Here is an 18,352-nt window from a genome sequence, read left to right as displayed (position 1 = left end):
TAAACAATCTCTTCCAATCTAATTTAGGAGCCATCAGCAACTCTCAGCTTTCCATAGCTGGAAATCACTGCTGATGTATCTTCCCTCTTCTGCTTTGCTTTCTTAAATAAGGGTAAATGCTAGATATCGTGTTTACCTCTGCAAGATAGCAGAGTCAGTCAGCTCCCTATGGCCTAAGCATTAAGGTTTTCTTCCTCTTTACTCACAGAATTACATTTAAAAAATCTACTCTAAAAGTACACTGACACTCAAAGTCAAGTGCTTCAAATGTTGGAAGCACCAAAATTAAGGCTGTCCTCAGCTCCAGCCTCTTGAGCAGGATCATTACAATGCAGTCTTTAATTACATGATCATATACTAGTTTTTCCACAGAATCCCTAACTCATTCCATGCCTGGGTAGTCATTCGATATTTCTCTTAATCCTCCCCATTCAATGTGTGCCGCAGGCTTTATTTGCTGCACACCATCCAAACCCTCTGTTGACTACACAATCATTCATTTCCCCTTGGGTGTTTCTCTGGTGCTTTCATCAGGGCCTATGAATGCTTCTCAAGTGCTAACGAGTTTATTTCCACAAAACACCTATGTAATGACCTTGCACTTTCTCCCTTGAGAACTGAGGCAGAAAGATGAGCACCAGTATGAGAGAGAGTCTGAGTTTGGATGCTTTCATACCATCCCACGCAGCAGGCCCTGGTGCTTGATTTTCTGTGGACTTAGCATTTCTTTACATTTCATCTGTTCAAAGCATAGCTCCTGTTGGCTTCTGTTTTGAGTGCTCAGCACTTCTGCAAACCTGACCCTAAGGATCTCCCACTGGGAACCCTGGAAATGAGAAAGGCATAATTAAGCTCAGCTCTAAATTCTGGAGGAAATGTAAGGGTAGGAAGGAACCCCCATGAGAGTGCACTTTCTTCTCATGCAATCCCTCACTTTGTTCAGTAAAGCTTTTCTGGTCTTCCCAGGGAATGAGGCATACTGCTTTGTTACACAGTCCCTAGAGTGAGCCCAACCCATGCATTGCATAGAGCCTGAATGAGAACAGAACATGAATGTGTAACTAAAACCAGTAAAAAAGACACAGCCTTTCTTGCTCTATCCCTCACCATCCCCTTCTCATCCCCTCTCCACCTTTAGATACTTCCTAATCCCCCTTGAGAACGGCTTTGTCCTTGTGTGCCGGTTCTTGTGCACCTCTTCCACCAGACCTGTCAATTCAAAGCAGTCCACTCTTCCTCACCCCCAGGAGCACTCTTCTGGGCTGGAGAGTCTCCTCCAACCATGGGTCTTAGGCTGGAGCAGGGGTCTGGCATCATGGACAATTTTCATCCTTATCCATGGAGATAAGGAAACCCATCCTAAGCCAGAGATGTGGGAACTGGTTTCACATCACTCCTGTTCTGCCCCTTCCTCTGGGAACAGGGGGTCCAGCCTGAAGGTCAGAGGTCCCATGTCACACCAGAAACCTACAGAACAGCAGCAGCATCTGTCCCCAGACAGCGTATACCTTGAATGCCCCAGCCACTTGCTGCTGACCAAGCAGAGGCTGAGCTGATGCGGAGGCAGGGGGGTCTGGGGCCATGGTGCTGCAGAGAGCAGATGGATCAGGAATGAGCTCAAGACCACAAGGCAAGGCAGAAAAATGCTGCCAGGGTCCATGGGATGGTGTGCAGGGGCACAGTCCTAGCTGTCCTTGTGACACCTGTGATCCCAAATTTGCCATCGTGGAGGCAACTTGATCCCATCCCATGTTGTGGAGAAATCCTCCCAGCTCTGCCTTGGCTCCTGCTTTTCCTAGGATCATTCACTGTGCTCCTTCTACATTTGGCGGTATCCAGCCTTGGTCAGATGTGAGTGCAAGTGCTGGAGGTGCTTTCAGGAGCTGAGTTAGCAACCTGGCTAGTCCAACACCCAGGGTCCAGCTATGAGTGAGAGCTAAAGCAATGGCTTAAAACACTAAGAATTAACCCAAGTCGTTCCACTTCCATCTCATGATGGAGCTTGGCATGGTGTGTTTTCCATTTTTATTTCCCAGCCACTAACAGGACTTGGTATCTGTGGCAGTTTTTAACGCCAATGACTCAGGGTTTTAGGAAGAAACCAGACCGGCATTTGAGAGCTGGTCACCCCTCTGCACTGACAACCTGCTGGGAGCTCGACACCGATCCCACATGTAACAGCAGCAGCAGCCCTCCCACCCTGTGCTTTGCACAGATCCTGCTCTTCCCCAGCTGATGAGATCCCCAGAGGTGGGTGAGCAGCCGTCTGTCCCTTTCCTTGTCATCCAAGCAGCCTTCAACTCTGCTTCTCTGTTTGTTTAGAAAAGGTTTCATGTTCACCTTCCCAAACTCCCAGACAACTGCTCTGACATATTTTCCCTGTCAATGCAAAGACAACACAGTCTGGTAAAACAGCTGCCTGAGCCTCCCAGGTTACTACGTTCTTGGTACTAAAAAGCCATTTTCCGATGGACTGGCAGGGCAGTTGCGAGTCCCACGCGGTCCAGGCTGGTACTCCAGCTTGCCCCTGGAGAGGCACAACATGTTCCCACTTCCAGACCTCCTTTTCTTGACAACATGTCCTTTCCAGACAACATGGATTAGCAGCTCATACCACACTGATCCATCTACTTTTCAAAGTGGGTAACCATGCTACATTGCTCTGTACTCACACTAATTCTCACTTTTGCTGGCTTTTTTGAATACACCAGCAAGTTAGTGAAGTGGTACAGCGTCTGGGAACTCATGTGCAGCCGGCAGTGCAGGGGGCTTCACAGCAATCCACAGGGGAAAATGCAGTTCCTGCAGCAACAGAGTTTGTGGTTGTACTGCAAGAGAGGGCAGTTTGCTGGCCACAGCCCCCCTGCTGCTGGGCCTGCCCTGTCCATACTTCCAGTATTCTGGTCAGGAGTCTTTTAACTGAAGCCTTGTGGTGGAAATCATGTCTAGAGGCTTCCAGTAAGAGCCATATTCTCCTTCTCCACATCCTGGGACTTCCAGTAAGAGCCAGGCTTCTCTTCAGAGTTCGTGCACCTTAGCGTAAAGCTCTTCCAGAGCCCCTGAAGCAGGACCTTTGGGTTCTCAGATCTTGCATGATCCTGCATTTCAGCTCACGCTGTTCGGCAAACTCATCTCACCGGGATGGCCAGGTTGCTCTGTGCTGCTCAGCACACCCTGCTGCTTGTGGAGGCCCAGCTGTCCACCCTCACTCCTCCTTCCAGACCTCTGGTAACGCTACCAGTGTTTTGGGTGTGTGTGGCGGGGCTTTTTGGTTGCAGGGGAGGGGGCTGCAGGTGTGGCTCCTGTGAGAAGCTGCTAGAAGCTTCCCCGGCTCCCAGCTGGACCCGCCTCTGGCCCAGGCAGAGCCCATCAGTGACAGTGGTAACACCTGTGGGAGAGCAGATTTAAGAGGGGAACCTGCAGTGAGTAGAGGGATTGGCATGTGAGAGGAACCCCTCTGTGGATACCGAGGTCAGTGAGGGAAGAAGAAGAAGAAGAAGAGGAGGAGGAGGGGATGCCCCCGCAGCCCGTGGTGAGGCGGCAGGCTGTCCCCCCCCAGTCCATGGAGGAGAGCGGGTGCCCCCCAAAATGGCCGCGACTCCCGCCCTCGAGCGGTCTGTGATGAAGGACTGCACCCTGTGGAAGGGACCCACGCTGGAGCAGTTGGTGAGGAGCTGCAGCCCGCGGAAAGGACCCACGTTGGAGAAGTTGGTGAAGGGCTGTCTCCCGCGGGAGGGACCCCACGGCGGAGCCCTCCTCGCCCTGAGGAGGAGGGAGCGGCAGAGACCCGGTATGAGGGACCGACCCCGGCCCCCGCTCCCCTGCGCCGCCGGCGGGAGGAGGTGGAGAGAACCGGGAGCGGAGGCGGGAGGGCGGGGGGGGGGGGGGAAGGTGTTCTCAGGTTTCGTTTTACTTCCTCAGATCCTTGTTTTGACTTGGTTGTTAGTAAATGAAATTGATTTTGTTTCTTCCCCAAGCTGAGCCCGTCCTTTGCCCGTGACCGTAAGCGGGGAGCGATCCCTCCCCGTCCTTATCTCGACCCATGCGCCTGCCTTTATATTTTCTCCTCATCCCGCCGGGGGGGGGGGTGAGCGGCTACGTGGTGCTTTGTTACCGGCTGGGCTGAAACCACGACAAAGAGGATGGCCAAAACCAGACCCCAGGGAGCCGTAGTTCACCCAGCCTGGGTGATGGTTTCTCATGGTAGCTCTCTATTGAATGCTGCCTCACTGCAGAGTGGGGGATCTTTGCTGGCAACGGGGCCAGCTGGAGCCTCTGCGGGTCCCCAGGTGAAAGACGGGGGGCTCGCAGGGGGTCGATATGGATGGGAGCAGCCCCTGAGGCTGCTCAGTGGTGTTGAAGGCAGTCAGCTGGATGAGTCCAAAAAGACCGGAGAGGAGAGACGATGTGGCCTGCTGGCCTGAAATATCAAATTTGTGAGAGCTCTTCTTATGAGGAACCCTAGGACAGGTGCTGTAGGGTGCCCAAGGGTCCCCAGGGTGTATGTCAAACTCTTAATCCTCAGTGAGCTCAGCCCAGGCTGAAAATGGTCCTTCCTGCACGGCCTTCACGGATTTGGCATGTGCTGGTTGCTATTCACCTCCCCAAAGCCATGCAGACCATGTCTGTATGTTGCCCTTTCTGTGCCCGGACGTCAGCCCAGGCACGCTGGTGTCTGGCTCTGCTTATGACAATGGTACTTCAGAAGGGCTCGGTGGTGGCCAGGGAAGCTGGCTGTCCTCGAGAAGCTTTCCCCAAACTGTTCAGGCTCTGACTCTTCCTACCTGCATCTCCACAGGCAAAGGGGGTGTGTGTGCATTCAAAATTCAGGGATCCAGTTAGGACTGGAAGGATTGAAGTGCCTGGAGAAAATTAACTTGTTTGCTTGTTCAGGAGGGAACTGGGATGCTTGTACCGTGACACTAGCACACTGCAATACAGAAAGTTAAAACTGTAACTGAGAAGAAACACAGTACTTTAGTGTCATAAGGGAATAACGTCTGAAGCTCATGGTGCAGTCTCGTAGCTTGTACCAAACCTTCAAACAAACCATTTACAGAAATGCAAAGAATGTCTTTTCCCCACCTGTGAATGACTGCAATGTGTTTCACTGTCAAAGATGACTTGAACTGAAATGAAACAGTTGAATTGGAAAATCACTATGATTTTGGAGAGAGTTTAAATGATTTGTTAAAGGATTTGTTATTGTAGGGTACACAGGGCAAAGCCAAACAAGAGTTATTGACTGAGTAGGCTGACTTCTGAGCATGCACGTGAAACTGCTGTACCTATGACATGATGCTACAGGTGCTGGAGAGCTAAAACCACATTATGTGGTCTGCGCAGCAAATTAAATGAGTGGTCAAGCAAAAAGGCACAGCATGGGAAACATTCAAAGACTCTGTGCTTCATATATGCAATAGCCCCATGCTGCAAATGATTCTCAGTTCAGGAACAAATCCTACAGCTAGGGCAACAAATTGGGGTAAATGTAGAGCTAATGTGCTCACCAGAGTAAAAGGAAAACTTACCTTCACAGTGGCAGATAAAAAGATGAAGGCCACTGGGAATGCAGTAGCACCTATGAAAATGTTTAATTAGGTTAAAGGAAACAAAGGGTGAGTCTCGTGTTTCTTCGCAAGTAGTAAGTGAAAGATTTCTTACATGGCCTGCAGGGTCTCTCATTTCACAGCAGGATTACTAGAAGCTACTCAGAGAGCTGAAACATTAGCAAGTCTTGACTGTAAAATAAACATGTATGAAAGATATCCTTGCTTCCCTGTGCTTTAAAGTGACAGTAACACAGGTCCTCTGTCAAGGAATTTCTGGTCTGTTGACGCTCAGATAGAGGGTCTGTGTTTATTGTGCAGGATGGATGAGACACCATTTACATTTTAGCAAATGGAGGACTCTGGCCCTGAAATGGGTCAAGCTCTTGAGGTGGGATGCTAGTGGTGGGATGAGGTTCCCATATAAAACCCTAAATGTAGGTTTCTCTTTGTCAGGGTCTTCATGTGCAGTGGCTGCCCAAGGCCCCATTGCATCCCCTGGAGATCTGAGTCTCTATTTGGTGTTTGCTGTGAATCTGGGGCACCTGCACATGCAGTCTACCTGCCTGTGGGAGACCCAGATCCTTCTGGGGATGCAGCTGGAAGCCCTGTGGGACCCCCAGAGCACTTGACATGATGCTGGATACCTGTCTGTAAACACCATCCCTCCAGTGATGGTAATGGAAGCTCAGGTAGCCAGCATGCCTGGAGGCAACAAGGTCTTGGTGCTCAAATCTCAAGTGAGTCTTGCCTGGATGCCTTGTCAGGAAGGTACCTGAGCCTTTGACACATAAACAAACCATTAGGTGGGATTAGTTGTTCAAATGTAGCTCTGTCCACGTAGACACCTCTACCTGTGCAGGCTGTCCAGGTGCCCTGGAAGCCAAGGCAGGGAGGTGGACCTGCTGGAGCACACTCAGCTTGTTCTGGAAGCACCGATTTGCATGGGAGCCTGAGAGGCTAGCTTAGCTTCAGGCTTTGACAAACAGATGTGTGAAGCAAAGTGAGAATAATCTCATCTTTTGTGCTTGAAGGAGGAATTGTCCCTTCATTTTGCACAGCTTATTCAGGATGTGCTGTATTGCATGGCAGAGGCAGAGCTGGGATCTTGCAGGACTGCAACTATTTTCAGGGCTGGGTACAGGGAGAAGAAACACAGCTTTCCAAATCTGTAATGATTTCTCAGGTGGAATTAAACAATAATAACAGATAATTGGCCAGGCTCCTTGCCTGGAAGAGAAGATGTATTGACCTTGCTAGCTGACAGAATGCCTTTGTAAAGCTGTAATTAGTTAAATGCTGCTAATAGATGGAGAATGGAGATGGACAGAGAAGTGGCTTCAGAATTAGTATGCCATGCTCACTAAAGTATCACAGGCTAGTGTTTGAAGGACCATCCTCCTGAGGCACCAGCCATGAATTGTGGGCCAGGTATAGTATTGTGGCTGTTGGTGTTACTCCCACTCCTGCTGGTGTCCTTCATGTGTGCGAGGTTTTAGGTCAGGACAAAGGCAGGCTGGGAAGGTGAGAGGCTGCAGCCCCTGTTCTGGTAAGGGGGACCCCAAGCCCTAGAGCTAAACATCAATCCTTACCTCAGGATGAGAAACTGGAGCAAAAATTGGCTTTTCAAGCTTTCCATCTTTCCCCTAAATTGCCAGGATCTTGTTTTGGAAATGGCCAGCTGCAGCTGTCAGATGTCTGCTGCAGGCAGGGAGTGCTAAATGAAGCATGGAAACCATCTCCACAAGTGTGGGAAGTTATTCAGATTTAACTCTTTGCTGCAGAGAGCCCCCAGCACCCATGAGAACATCACTGGACCATGAGCCATTTGCATACACCATGCAGAGTGAATCTTTCCCAGGTATCTTCCTAGGAAGAGGTCATGAGCTTCTCCTCCACATATGTCCCCATGCATACCTTGGCACAGACTTGCACTTTCTTGGGGCTTGGTTAAGTGTTCCCGTGGTACCTGTCTTCATTAGAGTGATGAACTGCTGCTGCAAGTGGGCTTGCAGATCTGGTGCCAAGGTGTTCAAAGTTTGTGCACGCTGCTGTGGTGTGGAGTTGTTCCCTGCTTTAGTGGAGCTGTAACCTCTGGCTACATTCGAAGGTTACTGAATTTGTGAATAATAGTGTTCTGTGGTTACATCGCCTTGGTTTTATGTTCTGTGGCTGCTTTTTCTCTTTTTAAACTGAAGGGCTGATGATTCCAAGGGCAGTGCTGGTGGGTGAAAGATACAGCAGGAATTTAGCAAGGCAATGAGGTGGCATCAGCAGGTGAAATTCACCCACTGCAGAGACTCCTCGGTGCTGCATGCTCCCACTTAAAGCACAGCGACAAGGTGACACACGTGCCCACTATCACAGCCCACTCGCCATCCTGGCTGTGCTCATCTGAGCACCGCTTACTTACCCATGCCTGCCACCAGAGATGGATCCTGCCTGAGGATAGTTGCCAGTGCACTCAGATGGGATTGCCCTGAAATAACCAGCTCTCAAAGATCTCAAACATGACAACAAAATGAAGTGCACAGTTGGGAGGGCCTTGTGTAGCGATCTTTCATTTGCAGTGTAGGCCCCCTGCCCACCCGCGCATTTCTCATGGGGGAAATGAAATCAAAGCCAGACCGTGAACAGCAGAAGAGGAGGGCTTGGTGAATCAGTGCAGCTCTGTGGGTGTTTGCCTGGGCCCCCATGCATATGGCAGCAGGTTTGAGTCCCACCCCATGCTGTGGGCCCATGGCCAACACAGAGGCTGAGTTGAGGTTGCTCTTCCATACATTGGATTTTAATCTAGGGTCTTGAAGTTCATCCCTGAGAGGTGACTAAGCCGTGGCTTCATGCCGCTCTAAGGACCACTGACCATCAGGGATGCTGCAGACACCTCTCAAGGACATTGCTGTTGGTCCAGGCCACCGACAGGGAGCACTGTGAGGCCAGGGTTGGCTCAGACCTTGGGAGTGACAACGACTTTGAGAGCACTTAGAGGCGTGAGTGGGATTTAGGAATAAATCAATTACTGGATTAAAATAATCAAGGAAACCGTTTGAAATGAGCTTGAGAAAACTGAAGTGTTGGTAAATTCACTGCAGAAGCTGCAGGACAGCAATGCATCCTTCCCTGTTTTGCCTCTAGCTGCAAAGTACAGGACGGGCAGAGACTTTGCTGTCCATGCTGCTTTGCTGTCCTGCTGCTGGCCACCTAGCTATTGCAGGTCTTGAAGTGTTCACCTCCTCTCTTGCCATGGTGGGCAGGCTGAGTCTGCAGTAAACCAGAAGAACATGAGCTTAAAATGGTCTTAAAAAGTGCCTGGATCTCCAACAGCTCTATCGGAGTAGGTTTTAGTTACAAAGTGGGTATTGAGTGAAGCCAATCCCTGAGCTTAACTCTTGCAGTGTTTGGTATCTCCTCAAAGCTTTTGTGAATCCCAGCTGCAGCCCAGGCTGCTCGTGGGGTACACTTTGCAGATTGTCCTGCTTTGGGTTGCAAAGAACAACTGGCACAGGCACCCACAGAGACCTGTGGCCATGAGCCAGCTGCTGTCATAAGTCACCCTGCCCATATACCCTGAGCTGCCCCTCACACAGCTGTGGGTCCACCTGCTCCAGGGGAAGTAGGGGAGCAGAGGGGTGCAGGTATGTCCCTGCACAGCCATGTCACAGGTGAGACCTTTTGGGAATGTCTCCTGTCCTCAGTGCCAAGCCCCAGCAGAGCTTATTTAGACTGGGACAGGAGAGCTGAGGGGTATCTCGGTAGACAGGTGCTATGTTCTGAGTATTTGTACAGGGTTTGTCCTGTCCCAGGAGGCAAGGCTGCTCCCTGGGACCTCCATACCACACCAGGGGGACAGCCCTGTCACTGAGGGGACAGTGCCAATGAAGCTAGGCTGGATGTGAGAAATGTCCCTGGACACATAGCTGAAATGGCTGGAGAGAGGGCAAAGGGAGGTGAAGGTCCCAGTGTCAAACCTTGAGAGGACTACGAGGAGCTGTCAGCAGCACAGGGGAAGGATCAGAGAGGAGGGAAGAGGAGCTGGGTCACTGCAGTAGCTGATGAGGGACAGGGAGCGAGTCAGGAGGAGACCACATGTGATGCTGGAGTGGTAGGGATGAGAAGGGGGTGGTGGGGAGATGAGTCAAAAGATGTGGGAGGTGGTAGGGCTGAGACAAGTCAGTTTGTGACCCATCTGGGTGGTAGAAAGGGGCATAGATTGATTTCTAGAGGTTCTCACCGAAAGCTTAAATAGCACTGACTGAAACCCCCAGTTTGAAAGCCAGGAAATGGATTTTCCTATCTGAGCTCTTGAGTGAAGCAAACCTTCCTGTGATGGATGGTGTCTGCTTTGTTTGCCTGTTTGCAGTTTTGTACACCTGTATGTCATATCCTTTCTGAAGTGGTGGCTGGGGTACCAACAAGAAGGGACTTTTTGACTGTGCCAGCTGCTGCATGCAGGCAAGGGTGGAGCCACCAGGGAGCAGAGCTTGGGAGACATGGGGCAGAGATGAAGCAGAGAGAAGGGAGCAAGAGCAAGGTTACCAGAGAGCTTGCAGCTGCCGGGGGCTGCTGGGAAGAGCAGCGAAAAGAAATGGGGGACTGTGTGGTGTTGGCTGCCCTGCAGAGGAGCACCATGCTGGGCTGAGAACAGCTTGGTGGAGGAACCACCTGCAAGGCATGGGGAAGTCTCACTTCTACATAGTCATGCTGAGTTTTCTCAAATGTTTGCAAACATTTCCTATTATTTCCTGATGCGGGTTAGTGGTGCAGGAATCCTCTTCTCTGCTCCAAACCACTGTCTTCTGCCATCAGCATGGGCAGGTGGGCACTGCTGTGGATCATCAGCTCTTTAATCCTCCTCAGGACCAGTCTGCATTTGGGAGCACAGACAGATCTTACCTGGTAGAAATGCAGGCAGCAGGATTATTGCGAGTCTGCCAGCGTAGTGGTGTGGTGTGATGGGGTACCTGGGGACTTGGGGGGAGCAGACTGCTAGGATGCAGTGGGCCATCCTGCAGAAGTTGTGGCAGTTGTCAGGTATCCCAGTGAATGCTCACTTTCATTTTAATAGCTTTCTTAGTGGCTGGGATTCCCGAGGTGCATAAGCCAGTCAACAACTTCCTGCCAAAACAGCTTTCATTAGAAAAATGCTGGCTTGTAACCAACATGTGTCATAACGGTTTTAACAAATTAATGGTAATGATTAAAAAAAACCCATAATCATGGTGTATCTTGGGTCCAGGGCGGAACTCATTGTGCAGGCTTACCAGGACAGCTATGCTGGAAAGAAACATTTTAAAATATGTGAGCGTCTCAGATCTGAACCTCTCCATTGCTTCAGAGGCAGCTTTTTGAAGAATACCCTTTGGGGTTCCTATTTGGAAACTGGCTGTTTTTCAGTTCTTTATTTTTCCATTTTTTTGACTCTTAAAAACTTTCCATGGGTTCCCTCAGCCTTTTGGAGTGATTTCCAAACTTCACCTTTGAGGTTTGCAGAGTCTTCTGGCCAGCCCTTTTTATGGGGCATCCCTGTGTCCTGCATGGTTCATGGCTGGGGCTGTCCCAGGGTCCTGGCTCAGCTGTGCTGGTGACATGGCATGCCCCTGGGGCATGCACATCTGGAAATGCAGGTGTGTGCAGCAGCTGGGGGACCCCACTGGTGTGAAGGGCAGGGCTGAGAAAGTTTACATTTTAAAGTATGGTATGGTTCCTGGAGCTGTGTCAGTCTGCACAGCCTCCTTCAGCTTCTGCTCCACTCAGGTGACAGACTGAGCTGGGGTTGACAGTGATATCTCTGCTCATGGGATTCCTCTGGGCATCCCTGTGTTACCATCCTGACCTCAATAAGAACAGAGGGTAGATTGTAATTTCCATTTCTTGTGCTGTGTGGAAGAGTTGGTGAGAACCATGGGAGCTGGACTTGGAGACATAGAAAGAAAGCATTGATATTTGAAAGGGGAACACTGCTGGGGTGGGACCATGCTTCCACCATGGATCAACTTGGCTTTTCCTTTTGGTCTGTGCATGACCCTGTCTTCTGGGCTGGTCAAGGGGAATGAAAGGTCTTTGTATTTTGCCTCTCTACTGAGCTGTAGCAGGAGATATCCCCCATTTGGGACCCTTGGAGTCAGAGAGGAAAAGGCTTGATTTTGTGAGATTTTCCGCACCTTTCCCTGATGAAGGGGATGCTGCAGCCTGGGGCTGGGCAGGACATGCCCCAGGTCACACTAGCATGCCTTTCTGACTACTTCTGCTCATGGCGCAGAGCAAGCAGAGGCCTGTCCGCTGCTCCATCCAGCAGGAGTTTGCACTGGCTCTGGATGCCTGCGAATCCCACTGGTCCGTGTTGCAAGTGGTATTGGGCTCCTTCCTGGAGGGACACCAAGGCCAACTTCTTTGTCCACTGTCAGTCACAGGAACTTGCTGCCAGGGCAGGCAGCACACCTCCCAACAAGGTGGTAGGGGATTGATCATTGTGAAAGGCCAACATTAGCTTTTCATCGGTGCCTCAGGATGCAGCACAAGCCTATGCCTAAGCATAGGTTTACTTGGATACACTGCACACTTGGGCAAAGCTTCAGGTCAGCTTCATATTTCTATCCCAGTGCTAAGCCCCAGTGACCTGGTTAGATACTTCTTTGAGAGGTCCCAACAACATCCTCTGGCTGCTTTCCTAGGGCACAAGTTCAGATACTGGTCCATCTACAGTCCTGCAAATCTGCCCAGCCTCCATCATGCCAAGATACAGCTGATCAGAAATCTTTGAACAGTTGGAGGGCTGCCATTGTATGTAGCAGTACGCATCTGTCCCTGAGGTTTTAGAAGTGCACAAGGGCACTAGTTAAACTTGCATCCCCGTGGGGTAGAGCTTCAGCAGGAAATTCTGCTTTGAGCTCTGAGCTCTTCCCTGTCCGACTCAGTCTCTGCAGAGCACTGTTCCTGCAAGGGTTCAAATTCCCAGGTACTTACCCTTATCCTCCTGCTCTCCCCTTGGGTGCCTGTTTTGCTGTTTTGCAGCTGAGATTTACAGCCCTTCTCTCCATCCCAGTAATCAGTATATGCTTGCAGCTCTTCTCTGCCTGGCTGCTTCACCCCTGCGGCTCCTGTGTGCAACTCACGTCCCTGGTTTAAATCTCCCTTTAAGCACACACCTGTTTTCTATTGCTGTTGCGGCATGATTTTAACTGTGTATGTATTACATGTCTTTAAAATTTATGCAATTCATTTTTTTATGTGCAGAGCTTTGCGATAAGCTATGAAAGGTATGCTATAAAAATGTGTAATTGCACTGTATTTTTTTTTCTCGACACATGGCAAAAATGTATATTTTCGAGGGAAATATGCGTTGGGGGAAGGGAGGAAGAAGAGGAGAGAAGCAGCAACAATCGATTCAGCAGACACAGAGTGCAGAGCTGTCCTGTTATGCATTCACCCCGGGTATCGCAGGGGAAGGGTTTGCAGACAGCCGGGTGCAGGAGGGCTGCTTGCTCTACAGAGCATCTCTGGCGGCTGTGAGCAGCGAGATGACACTTCAGCGACTGACCCTCTGCTTCGCCTCTTGTTAGTGCCCCTGCTCGCTCCCCGGTAAATCACTGAGCCAACGTGCTTCCTCATCCTAACAGGCAGAGATAAGAGCTTAGTGCGGAGGTTAATTGGACTACAAAGCAGCAGCTTCGCACGCTGTTATTTCTCTGCCTGACTGGCGAGTGGTTAGGAAGGGCTGTGCTGGGCTGGGGGGTGAGGCATGGCAGGGGGTGGCCGCCGAGCTGGGGGTTGTACAGACACCCTCCGACCTGGTGTGGAGAAGTGGAGTGTCTGGTGACGGAGTGGAAGTTGCTGTGGGGGCAGTGGGAAACTCCCTGTTCGTCTCTCCCGATCTATGAAGCTTTCAGTTCTGTAAGCAGGAGTCCGTGGGGCAGTGCTGCTGTAAAAGGCCTTTAGACCCATTCCTGCTGAGGGTGCTGCTGCAGAAATTGGCAGGATCAGTGTGGCTGGCCATCATTCCCACACTCCCCCTGGGAAAGCTGGGCTTCCCTGGGCTTGGGGGGTCCCCTCACAGGGTGGGCAGCGTGGCAGGCACCGCGGCAGGTTCATCCTTATCACATCCTTCTGCCTGCTTTGTGACTGGGTGACCAAAAATCTCCATAAATGGGACTGGCATGATGCTTGGAGGTTTAAATTTCTTGGGTGAAGTGCAGGTCCAAGAAAAGCTGGGGTAACCGATACCTCTTCCTTTTCTGCTTGCCCCAAAGCTGTGATGTCCCAAGCACAGGATTGTCTCCGGGCTGTCAGATACATGGATATCTTCCAGCACGGGGAGAGGGAGGAGAAGATCAATCATTAACAGTGCGTTTTGCTGACTGCTACCAGCAGATGGTACCGGCAATTTTCACATCTCTGCCTGCTTTAACATATTGAATTACAGACCAAACAAAACAAAACATAACCCCCTCTAAACAAACAAACACCAACAGCCAAACAACCTCTGAAGAATAGGTGAAATGTCTCTGCAATGGGCATCTGCTGTGGCTTCTCATAGTGAGAAGCAGTGACTTTCCTGCTAGCACTCACTCTCCACACCACCACATGCGTGTGCTGTCTTGTCCAGTTTGGGCTCTCAGCTCAGTGAGAGCAGCTTTCCAGGCAGTAACAGCTTTTGGAAGGGGGACTGTGACTCACAAATGTTGCTGTCATGGTAGCTCATAGGAACTGGGGAGTATGCCTGTAGATGGCTGAGAAACCTGTTGACCCTCCATCTTCTCTGCTTCTGCTCTGCTATGTGCAGCCAGGGAGCATCCTAACTGGGAGGTCATCCACCCCACATGGTTCCTACTCATTGCTCCATTTAAAAAGGAAAGAGTCACAGAAGACAAAGAGAACTGCTGAGCATGCATCCCACATGGTTACCACCTCCCAAGACCTGCCCAGAGGATGCTGTTCTTGTAACTCCTGGCTCCAGAGCCAGGTTGCATTGCTTCCCCAGTGTCCCCCAGCATGCCAGGTCCCAGGTGAGGGTACCACAATAAGCAAAAGTGTTCCTGTCTCAGAGACAGGGCGAGTAGCTGGGGGGTGAGGACGGAGCAGAAAGCCAGATGGCAAGGCGGTCCTGGGCACTGCCATGCCACCACGTGGTAAAACATTTTCACTCTTTTCAAGGACAGTAACCACTTATTTGGCCTTGGTGAGAGGTGGTTGGAAAAATGATGAGTTCTAAAAGCCAGGCCTGTGCTGGAAGACCAGGAATTAGGGCAAATATTTACAAAGCTGCCAGCTTTCTCACTAGGGCAGCCTATGTTATCCAAAGTGCACTCAGAATGCATCTGGGAAGGCAAGATTTGGTCAGCTCAGGTTGGATGGGACCCTTGCACTGATGCACGAGCCCTCCTTGCTTCAGGGAGGTTACCTGGGCTCAGCCTGACCACACCAGGGTCCAGGGAATGGACTGTGCAAATGCTCAGAGGTGGAGCAGAAACCAGGCTGTGCTCTGGCCACACACCCTTGCTTGGTGGTTGTGGGCCTCATATTGCCTTACTTGTGCTTGTTCTCCAGCCCACTTTTTAAAGAGCAGCTATTGCTGTGGGTGTGATAGGACTGTCAATGGGATGTCCAACCCTTTGGGGCTGGAAGGTAGCATACCCACAGAAAGAGGAGAGATGTTGGTATGTTCCAGATCTGTGCCCTTCATAGACAGCCTCAGGGCACCAGAAACCAGTTGCACCCTGGGATAATTTTTACTGTCACTGAAAGCAGCTGTTTATACTTTTAGCGTTGCTCTAGGAAGCCTTCAGATTTCAGCCTCAGCCTGGCAACTGTCTCCAGTCTGCCCTAGACCAGCTGTACCATCTGGGCTGTGATCTCCTAAAGATGTATCTGTCATCGTGACCTTCCCAAAGCCCTGGGACAGTCTGGCCACAAAGGGAGGAGAGGCTGAGATTTCTACTTCGTGCAACAGCCTCATCTCTAGTGCCATTTTCTCCTTCACTTGGAGAGGGGCTGCTGGGGGGCCGGGACAAGTGGTGCAAGCCATGCCATGGGGGTTTTTGAGGTACATGTGGGTGGGGAGGCAGACCTGGCTGCAGCTCTGGGGGAGTTGTGGGGGTCTGTAGAGGGTGGGTGCTCCTCAGCTTTCCTGCTTGTGTAGCAGCTGGGACAATATCAGGACAGTCAGGGGGTATGCGGGGAATTGCATGCTGTGGCCAGTCTTCCTGCTTGGCCTGAGGGCTCTGCTGGGTGGCTGTAACAAGCCAGAGGAGACACAGCTGTGCTGTGACCTGTGCATATGACACCAGAAGTGCAGAGGCAAGCAGATACCTGGCAGCAGGAGACCTGAAATGACCTGCTGTGCAAGGAAGGCTCCTGGGCCACTTCCTACAGAAAACACTCTGTTTTCCCTGGCATGATGCCTTCTTCAGCGCCTCTCCTAGCTTGTCCTTGCACTCTGCAAAGGGATGTGGTGAGGGGAGGGAGCATTCCTTCTGCAGCCAAGTTCATGATCTAGGAAGTAAAACAGCAGGGTGTTTTACCTGTTCTCACTGCAGAGCTATCCCTTCTCCATGCATTACACCACAGACATCACCCCTTCTGCTGTCCAAAATAACTCACAAATTACCAACCAGCAGCTTTTTTCCTGCCCCACTGTTCCCCTAAGCCATCCTCATGTTTCACGGGCAGTGTACAGTGAGCAGAAAAACTCTTTGCTCCCTTCCAGGCAGATTTCCTTGACGATGTGCATCCCTTGAGAGAAGTTGTAAAGACTTCTGAAGGGGCAAGGCCAGCCTGGAGACAGGGATGTTTTATTTTCTCTCTGCTGCATTCCCTAGGAGGACTTCACTGCTTTTCACTTGTGCTTCCCTCTTAGCTGAAAAACTTCAACCAGCAAGATGCAGCTCAATTAATTGTTCATAGGGATGGTCCCTGTATGGTTTGTATCTACAATACAGCTGTGCCTTCTCTATTTGTGGAACAAATGCAACCCAACAACAACTTACAGAAGCAGGAATTTCCCCCAAATAATAGCAGCAATATGGTGAGCAATAATATGCATTAGGAAAAAAAAAGTTCAAAGCTATTAGTCAATTTTAGCTGCATGAAATTTTGGTCATACAGCTCTTCACTTCTGGTAATATCTTCTAAGTGCAATAGAGCTGTGATTGCCTTCTACTGTCTTCATGTGTAGAAGATTGCTTCTTCAGGAAAAGATGTAATGGGCATTTTAATACCTATTGTGTTGCATGGGCAAATAACTTGCGCAGGTTTGAACTGTCCTGACAGCTGCAATCAACAATAAAAGGGAAAGCTCCACTCTGATCAAATACGTGCACTGTTGCGTGTAACATCTCTGTCATGTTAATATTCCTTTACTGATTTATCTTCAGATCCAACCTGGGGCCTAGGACCTACTGGTCACATGCCAACAGGCAGCTCCTACTTGTTTCCTCTCTGGAAGATGAATCCTCTAATCCTTAAATAAAATGCAAAGAAAAAAAAATCCTCTGGAAGCTGCCAAAGCCATTGCTGATGCAAGTCAGCATCAGCTCTGAATGGAAGGCAGGGTTAAAATGCTGTGTGGCAAATGGTTCATGCACTGGTCTGTAGGACTGGCTGTGGGTCTCCTGCTCTCTTGGGTCCTGCAATCACCAGCATGTCTGTGCTGTATGTGCAGCTGAGTGCCCAGGAGTACCCCACCTGGGTTGTCTCTGTGTCCTGGTTTCAGCTGGGATAGAGTTAATTGTCTTCCTAGTAGCTGGTATAGTGCTAGGTTTTTCAGCTAGGTATGAGAAGACTGTTGATAACACACTGATGTTTTCAGTTGTTGCTAAGTAATGTTTAGTCTAAAGTCAAGGATTTCTCAGCTTCTCATGCCTAGCCAGCGAGAAGGCTGGAGGGGGACAAGAAGTTGGGAGGGAACACAGCTAGGACAGCTGACCCAAACTGGCTGAAGGGATAGTCCATACCATGTGACATCATGACCAGTATATAAACTGGGGGGAGTGGGGCTGGGAGGGATTGCTGCTCGGGAACTAACTGTGTGTCAGTTGGTGGGTGGTGAGCAATTGCATTGTGCATCATTTGTATATTCCAATCCTTTTATTATTAGTGTTGTCATTTTATTAGTGTTATCATTATCATTATTAGTTTCTTCTTTTCTGTTCTGTTAAACTGTTCTTATCTCAACCCACAAGTTTTACTTCTTTTCCTGATTTTTCCCCCCCATCCCGCTGGGTGGGGGGGAAGTGAGTGAGTGGCTGTGTGGTGCTTAGTTGCTGGCTGGGGTTAAACCATGACACTATGTCACACGCAACGTGAACCTGAGTCGTAACTCGTCCCTGTGATATCCTGCTGTGAAAGACACCCAGTCTGGACATGTTGAACTAGAACCACCTCCTCCTATCCAGCACTTACCAGCTGGTCTCCTACAGTGTTTTGGAGGAAGCACAGCCCTTGCTTAACTCTTGTAATGTGCTTGGTTGAGCCAACCCTGGATAATGTGCACATCCATTCCTTGGGATTGAAGTGACCGCTGCCTGACAAATCTCCCTGGGGTTTGTCCTTCTTGCTACTAGACAAGATTAAGGAAAATGATAACAAAGTGCATGCAGCAAAGTGCATGATTGGGCATTTGATTACAAAATTGGAGAGACAAAAAGGCAAGGCACGTGAATCCCAGCTTGCCTTTGTTGCTATCTCGTGCCTCAGGACTGATCACAAAGCAGTGTCCCCTGCTCCAAACACCATCCTCACAAAAGAACCAAGACTCAGGGTTCAGCCTAGGAGCTATTTGCATCCTTTCTATGCAAAACCAGCACAGA

The sequence above is a fragment of the Harpia harpyja genome, chromosome 9, assembly GCF_026419915.1.
Source record: "Harpia harpyja isolate bHarHar1 chromosome 9, bHarHar1 primary haplotype, whole genome shotgun sequence".
NCBI lineage: Eukaryota > Metazoa > Chordata > Aves > Accipitriformes > Accipitridae > Harpia > Harpia harpyja.
Note: the sequence above shows the minus strand (reverse complement) of the source record.